General features: G+C 46.9%; 1 non-coding gene across 1 annotated transcript; it reads right to left on the bottom strand.

Moving 5' to 3' along the window:
- Positions 1-5,227: 5,227 nt before the first annotated feature.
- LOC129474928 (U7 small nuclear RNA) lies at positions 5,228-5,289 on the bottom strand. Its single transcript, XR_008654676.1, has one exon. It is a non-coding gene; the product is annotated as a U7 small nuclear RNA (small nuclear RNA).
- Between the last annotated feature and the right edge of the window lie 4,788 nt (positions 5,290-10,077).

Consider the following 10,077-nt stretch of genomic DNA (forward strand, 5'->3'; position numbering starts at 1 on the left):
TACATACCATGGTAACTGAGAAATTAACGTTAGTAAAATACCATTAACTGACCTCTAGACTTTATTTGGATTTTACTAATTTTTCCACTAATGTCTTGTTCCTGTTCTAGGATCTAAGATGCCGCATTGCATTTTTAGTGGTTTTCTTTTTTCAAATCTTATTTTGGTTTTATTTCTGTTGACCTCCCCAGGATAGCCCTCCCTCCTTCCCTCCTTGTTTTGGCCATTCAATAAAAAATCACAGAAACGTCGGCCGGGCACAGTGGCTCATGCCTGTAATCCCAGCACTTTGGGAAGCCAAGGCGGGCGGATTGCTTGAGGCCAGGGGTTCAAGACAAGCCTGGCCAACACGGCAAAACCCCGTCTCTACTAAAAATACAAAAATTAACTGGGTGTGGTGGTGCATGCCTGTAATCCCAGCTACTCGGGAGGTTGAGGCACAAGAATCACTTGAACCTGGGAGGCAGAGGTTGCAGTGAGCTGAGATTGCACTACTGCACTCCAACCTGGGCAACAGAATGAAACTCTGTCTCCAAAAAAAAAAGCCTCTTAAATAAAACCTTATTGTAAATTAATATGTATGTATTCTATAAGATGTTGGACAAGGTAAGTAAACAATAAAAATCACTCAATGATGGCTCACGCCTGTAATCCCAGTACTTTGGGAGGCTGAGGTGGGTGGATGGCCTGAGGTCAAGAGTTCGAGACCAGCCTGGCCAACATAGTGAAACCCCATCACTACTAAAAATACAAAAAAATTAGCTGGGCATGGTGGCAGGTGCCTGTAATCCCAGCTACTAGGGAGGCTGAGGCAGGAGAATCACTTGAACCCAGGAGGCGGAGATTATAGTGAGCCCAAATTGTACCATTGCACTGGAGCCTGGGCAAAAAGAACAAAATTCTGTCTCAAAAAAAAAAAAAAAAAAATCAGTCAGAATCTTATCCAAAAATAACCAGTACTATCTTTCTTTTCTTTTCTTTTTTTTTTTTGAGACAGAGTCCCGCTCTGTCACCCAGGCTGGAGTGCAGTGGCGTGATCTCGGCTCACTGCAAGCTCCACCTCCCGGGTTCATGCATTCTCCTGCCTCAGCCTCCCTAGTAGCTGGGACTACAGGTGCCCGCCACCATGCCTGGCTAATTTTTTTGTATTTTTTTAGTAGAGACGGGGTTTCACCATGTTAGCCAGGATTGTCTGGATCTCCTGACCTCGTGATCTGCCCGCCTCAGCCTCCCAAAGTGCTGGGATTACAGGCGTGAGCCACTGCGCCCGGCCACCAGTATTATCTGTCTATCCAATCTCCTACGTATAAAAGTAGCTATCCATCCTTCCAATTTCCTATGCACAAGAAAGACACATGCATGTCTTTTACAAAAATGGCATCTTTTTTTTTTTTTTTTTTTTGGTCTGAGTTTCGCTCTTGTTGCCCAGTCTGGAGTGCAGTGGCTGCAACCTCCGCCTCCCAGGTTCAAGCAATTCTCCTGTCTCAGCCTCCTGTGTAGCTAGGATTATAGGCATGCACCACCACACCCGGCTAATTTTTATATTTTTAGTAGAGATAAGATTTCTCCATGTTGGTCAGGCTGGTCTCGAACTCCTGACCTCAGGCGATCCACCTGCCTCAGCCTCCCAAAGTGCTGGGATTACAGGTATGAGCCACCGTACCCGGCCATGGCATCATTTTTAATATACGTTTGCAAATTGGATTTTTATCACGTTAAAATATATATAACATAAATTTTAGCATTTCAACCATTTTAAAGTGTACAGTTTAGTGGCATTAAATACATTCACAGTTATGCATTGGTAACTGATTTTTAAAATTATTACATAATCTTTTAATATCCCTTTCTGCACTTGCTACATTATAAACTCTATAACAGTAGGACTTTTTTTTTTTTTTTTTTGAGATCAGGTCTCACTCTGTCACCCAAGCTGGAGTGCAGTAGCACAGTTGTAGCTCACTGCAGGCTCAAATTCCTGGGCTGAAGCCATCCTCCTACCACAACCTCTGGAGTGTCAGAGACCAGAGGCACGCGCCACCATGCCTGGCTAATTTTTCTATTTTTTTTTGTAGAGACAGGGTCTCACTGTGTTGCCAGGGCTGGCGTCAAATTCCTGGGGTCAAGCAATCCTCCTGTCTTGGCCACCCTGCCCTAAATTCTGGGATTACAAGCATGAGCCACCACACTCGGTCAAGGTAGGACTTTCAGACAAATAACTTTATTCCCATACCCTGATCAAAAATCTTGTCTATATGCATAAAACCTGTACAATCATTTACTTTATATTTTCCTTTAAAGCAAATCAAATTTCTACTTAGCCTAACCTTATATAATTGTCCTTTTGAAATTATAGGCTTGATAAACTAGACATTCTTCTAATATGAATTAATGCAAATACATAACTATACAATTCAAATGTTCATCTACATTTCGTCTTATATAATCTTGTGTACAACCAGCTCTTTTATACCACATTTTGGCAAACCAACTTCTTTTTTTTTTTGGCTCTGTTGCCCAGGCTGGAGTGTAGTGGCAAGATCTCGGCTCACCACAACCTCAGCCTCCCAGGTGCAAGAGAGTCTCCTGCCTCAGCCTCTTGAGTAGCTGTAACTACAGGCACACGCCACCACACCTGGCTAATTTTTGTATTTTTAGTAGAGACAGGGTTTCACTATGTTGGCCAGGCTGGTCTTGAACCCCTGGCCCCGTGATCCACCCACCTCATCCTCCCAAAGTGCTGGGATTATAGGCATGAGCCACCATGCCCAGCAGCAAACCCAGTTTTATAGCATCATATTTCATGGCTAAATAGATTTTAGATTTTTTAATTACTGGCTTTGTATATGTATGTACATTCTATGAGTTTTAACATACTTTGAGAGTTGTGTAACCACCACTACAATAAGAATACAAAACAGTTCAAATGCCTCCTGCTGCCTCTTTGTAGACTTCTCTTATCTGGACAAACTGTGATTTTCCACAGTTGCTTCCTAGTTTTCTCTTTGATGATAAACTTGCTTCCTTTTAGTATTGTTGTGTTTGAAGCCATCTGGGATAGCTTGTAATCAATCCGGAATTTTTAAGCACTACTGTAAATACTCACACATACATAATTCTCTGTCTCCCTGAGATTTTATGCATTTATAAGGAAGTCATGATTCTTGTTACTGAGCACAACTAAAGACAGATGGTATAAACATTTCAAAGATGGAGTATCTCAGATCTAATATCCAGTATATATTGGGCTGGGGGTGGTGGCTCACGCCTGTAATCCCAGCACTTTGGGAGGCTGAGGTGGGCAGATCACCTGAGGTCAGGAGTTCAAGATCAGCCTGGCCAACATGGTGAAACCCCGTCTCTACTAAAAATACAAAAATTAGTGGTGGCGGGTGCCTGTTAATCCCAACTACTCGGGAGGCTGAGGCAGGAGAATCGCTTGAACTCGGGAGGCAGAGGTTGCAGTGAGCCGAGATTGCGCCACTGCACTCCACCCTGGGCAACAAGAGCGAAACTCTGTCTCAAAAACAAAAACAATATATATGGGTGTCTGATTTCGGCTTGGATATTCTCTCTCCCATTCCCCTCGGGCGTTCCCCACCCTCTTGGTAGACAATCAGCCCTGACACTAATAACACTCTCCAGCACATGCACCCCCTCCCATTGGCCTGTGTCCACAAGAGGCATCACTAATCAACCATTACACTCTTCAGTTGAGCCCTGATATGCCTTAGAGGCCTTCACAACCCAGCCCGCCAGGCAGTTGGGTGGAGTGGGCACATCAGATGAAATGCATTTGCTATCCTCATTGAGTCCTGGATTGAGGCTGGAAAAATGTCTCTATCTTGACCTGCTGGGTCTCTTTGCCCACAAGTCTTCAGTCGTCACACCTGAGTTCACTCATCCTCCTCTTGTAATCCCAGCACCAGATCTTCACTTAGGTGTAGAAGGATAGTGTGGTTATAAAAAGGGTGTCCCGGCTGGGCGCAGTGGCTCAAGCCTGTAATCCTAGCACTTTGGGAGGCCGAGGTGGGTGGATCACGAGGTCAGGAGTTCGAGACCATTCTGAACAACATAGTGAAACCCTGTCTCTACTACAAAAAAATTAGCAGGGCGTGGTGGCGGGCGCCTGTACTCCCAGCTACTCAGGAGGCTGAGGCAGGAGAATGGCGTGAACCCGGGAGGCGGAGCTTGCAGTGAGTCGAGATGGTGCCACTGCACTCCAGCCTGGGGGACAGAGCTAGACTCTGTCTCAAAAAATAAATAAATAAATAAATAAAAAGGGTGTCCCACGGCAGCTCTTCAGAGTGCTGGAACTGGTCTGCCTCCTGATAGTAACACAAATTGATAGATAAGTTAAAACACGTCAGCTGGGCGTGGTGGCTCACGCCTGTAATCCCAGCACTCTGAGAGGCTGAGGTGGGTAGATCACGTGAGGCCAGGAGTGTGAGGCCAGGAGTTTGAGACCAGCTTGGCCAACATGGTGAAACCCTGTCTCTACCAAAAAATACCAAAATTAGCTGGGCATGGTGGTGCACGCCTGTAATCCCAGCTACTTGGGAGGCTGAGGCAGGCGAATCACTTGAACCCAGGAGGTGGAGGTTGCAGTAAGCCGAGGTTATAATGAGCTGAGATCGCACCATTGGACTCCAGCCTGGGTGACAGAGTGAGACCCTGTCTCAAAAAAAAAAAAAAAAAAAAAAACCAACGGTACACCAAAAAGAAAACTCAATCCAAAAATAACATAAATGAGGGTGGGAGCCAGGCACTGTGGCTCACAACTGTAGTCCCATCTACTCAGGAGGCTGAGGCAGGAGAATCACTTGAGGCTAGGAATTCGAGACCAGCCTGGGCAACATAGCAAGACCTCATCTCTTTTTTTTTCCTTTTTTTTTTTTTTGGGACAGTCTCACTCTGTTACCCAGGCTGGAATGCCATGGTGTGATCTCAGCTCACTGCAATCTCCGCCTCCCAGGTTCAAGCAATTCTCCTGCCTCAGCCTCCTGAGTAGCTGGGACTACAGGTGCCCACCACCACACCCTGCTAATTTTTGTATTTTCAGTAGAGATGGGGTTTCACCACATTGGCCAGGCTGGTCTCGAACTCCTGACCTCAAGTGATCCTCCCGCCTCAGCCTCCCAAAGTGCTGGGATTGCAGGCATGAGACTTAAGATATGTTTTATTTTATTATTATTATTATTATTATTATTATTATTTTAAGCGTGAGAGGGGCTTTCCGGCAAAAACCGGAAAGCCTGCTAGACAAATTCTAAAAGAGCTGTAACACTGGGATGTATTTTAATGTTAGAACCAATAGAGTTTGTGGGCCGGGCGCGGTGGCTCAAGCCTGTAATCCCAGCACTTTGGGAGGCCGAGGCGGGTGGATCATGAGGTCAGGAGATCGAGACCATCCTGGCTAACACGGTGAAACCCTGTCTCTACTAAAAATACAAAAAAAAATTAGCCGGGCGTGTTGGCGGGCGCCTGTGGTCCCAGCTACTCGGGAGGCTGAGGCAGGAGAATGGCGTGAACCCGGGAGGCGGAGCTTGCAGTGAGCCGAGATCGCGCCACTGCACTCCAGCCTGGGGGACAGAGCAAGACTCCGTCTCAAAAAAAAAAAAAAAAAAAAAAAAAAAAAAGAACCAATAGAGTTTGTGGAAAGGCTGGATAGGGATCCAAGGATTAGATGAGGGTCACCTGAGGAGCTAAAAAATATGAATACCAACAAACACAGCCCCTCCACCTCCAACCTAGCATGGGTATGTGGCTTAAAAGCTTGCCAGGTGTTTCAAATCTGCAGCCAGACTTGAGAGCAACCTAGAATAGTGTTTCTCAAAGTTTGATGTGCATGGGGAACACCTGGTAGTCTTGCTAAAATTCAGTAAGTAGAGGCAGCACCCAAGCGTCCTCATTTCTCACACGTGATGTAGATGCTGCTGATGCTGCTGGTCTATGGTCCACATGCTGAGTCCCGCCTAGAGCTCATCCGCTCTGCCAGCCTCTGCTTCTCTGATACCCTGCTTCTATCAAAAAGTGAGTCCAATCAGCATTACCTTGAATATATCCATATTCTGACCACGTCTCACTTCCTCCACCGCACTAGTGCTGGCCACCGTCCATGTCTCACCTGGACAACCATCGTAGCCTCCCAGCTGGCTTCTCCCTCCTTCCATGCTTTCACCGCTATTTTTCTGTACAGCAGCCAAAGTAGCCTTAAACTTCAGCTGAGATCATATTGCAGCATTCTCTGCTCAATTCCCTGCAAAGGTCTACATAGCCTGCAATTTCTCCTCACCCCTTCTTTTGATCTTATTTCCTGCCACTGTGTTTCTCTTCCATATTGCTCCAGCCATACTGGCCCCTGTACTGAATCACAAGCGCATTCCTGCGCCAGCGCGTTTGTCCTGGCCCTTCTCTCCCCTTGAAAGCTTCTGCCCTGTATCCACGTCACTTGCTCCCCCACTTCATCCAGGTCTCTGCTCAGATGTCCCCTCATCAGAAAGGTCTGCCCTTACCACCCTGTTTAATTAGCACTCACTCTCCTAACCCGTTCCACCTCACTCCCTCGCCCCTTTATCTTTTATTTAGAGACAGAGTTTCACTCTGTCACCCGCGCTGGAGTACAGTGGTGCAATCTCAGCTCACCGCAGCCTCCGCCTGTTGGGCCGAAGCGATTCTCCTGCCTCAGCCTCCCAAGTAGCTGGGACTACAGGCACCTGCCACCACGCCCAGCTAATTTTTGTGTTTTTAGTAGAGACAGGGTTTCACCATGTTGGCCAGGCTGGTCGCAAACTCCTGACCTCAAGAGATAGGCCTGCCTTGGCCTCCCAAAGTGCTGGGATTACAGGCGTGAGTCACCATGCCCCGCCCTCTCCCCTTTATTAACTATTCCTTACTGTGTAACAGATTATCCCCAAGATGAATGGCTTAAAACAAGAATCATGATTTATCATTTCACCTGGCTTCTGTGGGCCAGGAATTCAGAAAGGGCATAGTGGAGACAGCTTCCTCTGTCCACAATTATTGGGACTACAGCTGTTAAGAGTCAGAGGCTAGGCCGGGCACGGTGGCTCACGCCTGAAACCCCACCACTTTGGGAGGCTGAGGCAGGCAGATCACCTGAGGTCAGGAATTTGAGACCAGCCTGGCCAACATGATGAAATCTTGTCTCTACTAAAAATACAAAAAATTAGGCTGGGCGCAGTGGCTCATGCCTGTAATCTCAGCACTTTGGGAGGCCAAGGTAGGCGGATCACAAGGTCAGGAGTTTGAGACCAGCCTGGCCAAAATGGTGAAACCCTGTTTCTACTAAAAATACAAAAATTAGCTGGGCGTGGTGGTGGGCGCCTGTAATCCCAGTTACTTGGGAGGCTGAGGCAGGAGAATTGCTTGAACCCAGTAGGAGGAGTTCGCAGTGAGCTGAGATTGCGGCATTGCACTCCAGCCTGGGTGACAGAGAGGCTTGATCTCAAAATAAATAAATAAAAATACAAAGAATTAGCTGGGCATAGTGGTGGGTGCCTATAATTCCAGCTACTCAGGAGGCACAGGCAGGAGAATCATTTGAACCTGGGAGGCAGAGGTTGCAGTGAGCCGAGATCACACCACCAAACTCCAGCCTGGGCAACAAGAGGGAAACTCCATTTCAAAAAAAAATAACACGAAAACAAAGAATTGGATTGATGGAAAGACAGTCTACTCATGGAGAAGAAGAGCAGAGAAGCTTAATGAAGCAATACCCTGTGACAATGACTGTGAGGACTCCATAGCTGAGGGCATTCAATAGGGTTGCTTTCCCAACTGGCCTTCGCTGCAACCAATCAGGTATCTAGGAGCAGGGGCAGCTTATCTAGGAGTGCCTTGGCACCCACTTCTTGGGATTATCTCAGATCTATACAAGTGAGAGACTTGCCTTCCCAAATGGCCTGCTTGTTCTGGAACGGAAAGTATGTCTTATATTCTTGGCATCCTAAGTATAATGCAACATACTTAAAACTCAGGCCGGGCTCGCCCTGCGCCTGTAATCCCAGCACTTTGGGAGGCCGAGGCAGGTGGATCATGAGGTCAGGAGTTTGAGACCAGCCTGACCAACATGGTGAAACCCCGTCTCTACTAAAAATATAAAAACTAGCCAGGCATGGTGGCACGCGCCTGTAATCCCAGCTACTCAGGAGGCTGAGGCAGGAGAATTGCTTGAATCCGGGAGGCAGAGGTTGAAGTGAGCCGAGATTGTGCCACAGCACTCCAGCATGGATCACAGAGAGAGACTGTCTCAAAAAAAATAAGAACAAAAAACTCAGTGGCTACATAATTCAATGTCACCAGGCATGGTGGAACACTAATAACAGCTGTGGGGTTTTTTTTTTAGTTTTTTTGTTTTTGTTTTGAGACAGTCTTGCTCTGTGGCTCAGGATGGAGTGCAGTGGTGCAGTCATAGCCCACTGCAGCCTCAAGCTCCTCAGCTTAAGCAATCCTCCTACCTTAGCCTCCCAAGTAGCTGGGATACAGGCAGACACCACACTTGGCTAATGTTTTGTACTTTTTGTAGAGACAGTGTCTCACTATGTTGCCCAGGCTAGTCTCCTAGGCTGGACAACATAGTGAGACCCTGGGCTCAAGTGATCCACCCACCTCGGCCTCCCATAGGATGACAGGCGTGAGTGACCATGCCCAGCACAACTGTTGTTTATTGCGTGTGTGCTGGGTGCCAGGTACTTGTGTTAAACATTTGATGTTTACTGCCTCTGAATCCTCAAACGGAATTATGTTCATTTCATAGATGAGGGAACTGAGACCTAGAGAGATGAAAACAAAAACAAAGGTCCAACACGTGGTGCGGCCCTAGTTAATATTTGTAGAATGATTAGATTCCAATTATCTGGTTATGCCTCCATATTTATACACTGGACCACCATATACTGTGTGGAGTACATAATTGTGGATATAATAGGAGTGTATAATTTAGGGGTAAATAAATGTATCCTTTGGCCACAGGCTACTAGCTCCTGAGATGCCACATCATCCAGAGCTAATGGGATGGAGACAGGGGTGCCTCTGAGGCTGAGGTGACTTCCACAGGGATGGGTAAGTCTGTTTTACTGTATTAATACTGGGCAGCTGAGGTAGCAGTTTGGGAATTTTAAGCAAGGAAGAAGGATGTACATATCTGTGTGATTCTGTGAGAATGGCAGCCCCTGGAGCTGTGCAGCACATTGCTCTCGTCTTCCCAGCAAAATTTTTCCTCCGTCAGCCATCCCACTACCTTTAGGGAACTTCTTCCTGACTCCACTGGGGCATGGGGAAGCTGTCAATCATGTTGCCTTACTGCACACGCCCCATCTACCCACCCAAGTCAGCCAATCAGAGACCTGTATTCCACCCCCCTACCATCAACACGGCCTTCCTCATGGTTCAGGGATGAACAAGAAATCACACTGCACTAATCAGAGCACTCCCTGAAATTCCTCTGCCCCTGCTAGTGTGGAGAATACCGTTACCTTTAAAGTTTAAGAAAAACTCTTCACATCAAGGGTCTTTAGATCTATGTTATCCTCAGGCCGGGTGCAGTGGCTCACACCTGTAATCCCAGCACTTTGGGAGGCCAAGGCAGGTGGATCACTTGAGGTTGGGAGTTCGAGACCAGCCTGGGGAAATCCTGTCTCTACTAAAAATACAACAAAAATTAGCTGGGTGTGGTGGCACTGCCTGTAATCCCAGCTACTCAGAAGGCTGAGGTAGGAGAATTGCTTGAACCCAGGAGGCAGACCCAGGAGGTGGAGGCTGCAGTGAGCCGAGATCACGCCACTGTACTCCAGCCTGCCTGACAGAACAAGACTCCATCTCAAAAAAAAAACAAAAAACAAAAATCTGTTATCCTCACCCCCACCTCTATCCCACAGAGTCAATCTACCTAATTGCAACTTCCTGAAGGCAAAGAGAGATTTCTGTCCTTCCCCACAATGCTCATCCTCCCAATGCTAATTTACATCTATCAGTTTATTAGACTTGGCAAGGAGGGCCTGGCAAAGGAAAGTATCGGCCTCTTTCCATTATATTTTGGGTACTCTTTTAAAATAC

The sequence above is a fragment of the Symphalangus syndactylus genome, chromosome 24 (assembly GCF_028878055.3).
Source record: "Symphalangus syndactylus isolate Jambi chromosome 24, NHGRI_mSymSyn1-v2.1_pri, whole genome shotgun sequence".
NCBI lineage: Eukaryota > Metazoa > Chordata > Mammalia > Primates > Hylobatidae > Symphalangus > Symphalangus syndactylus.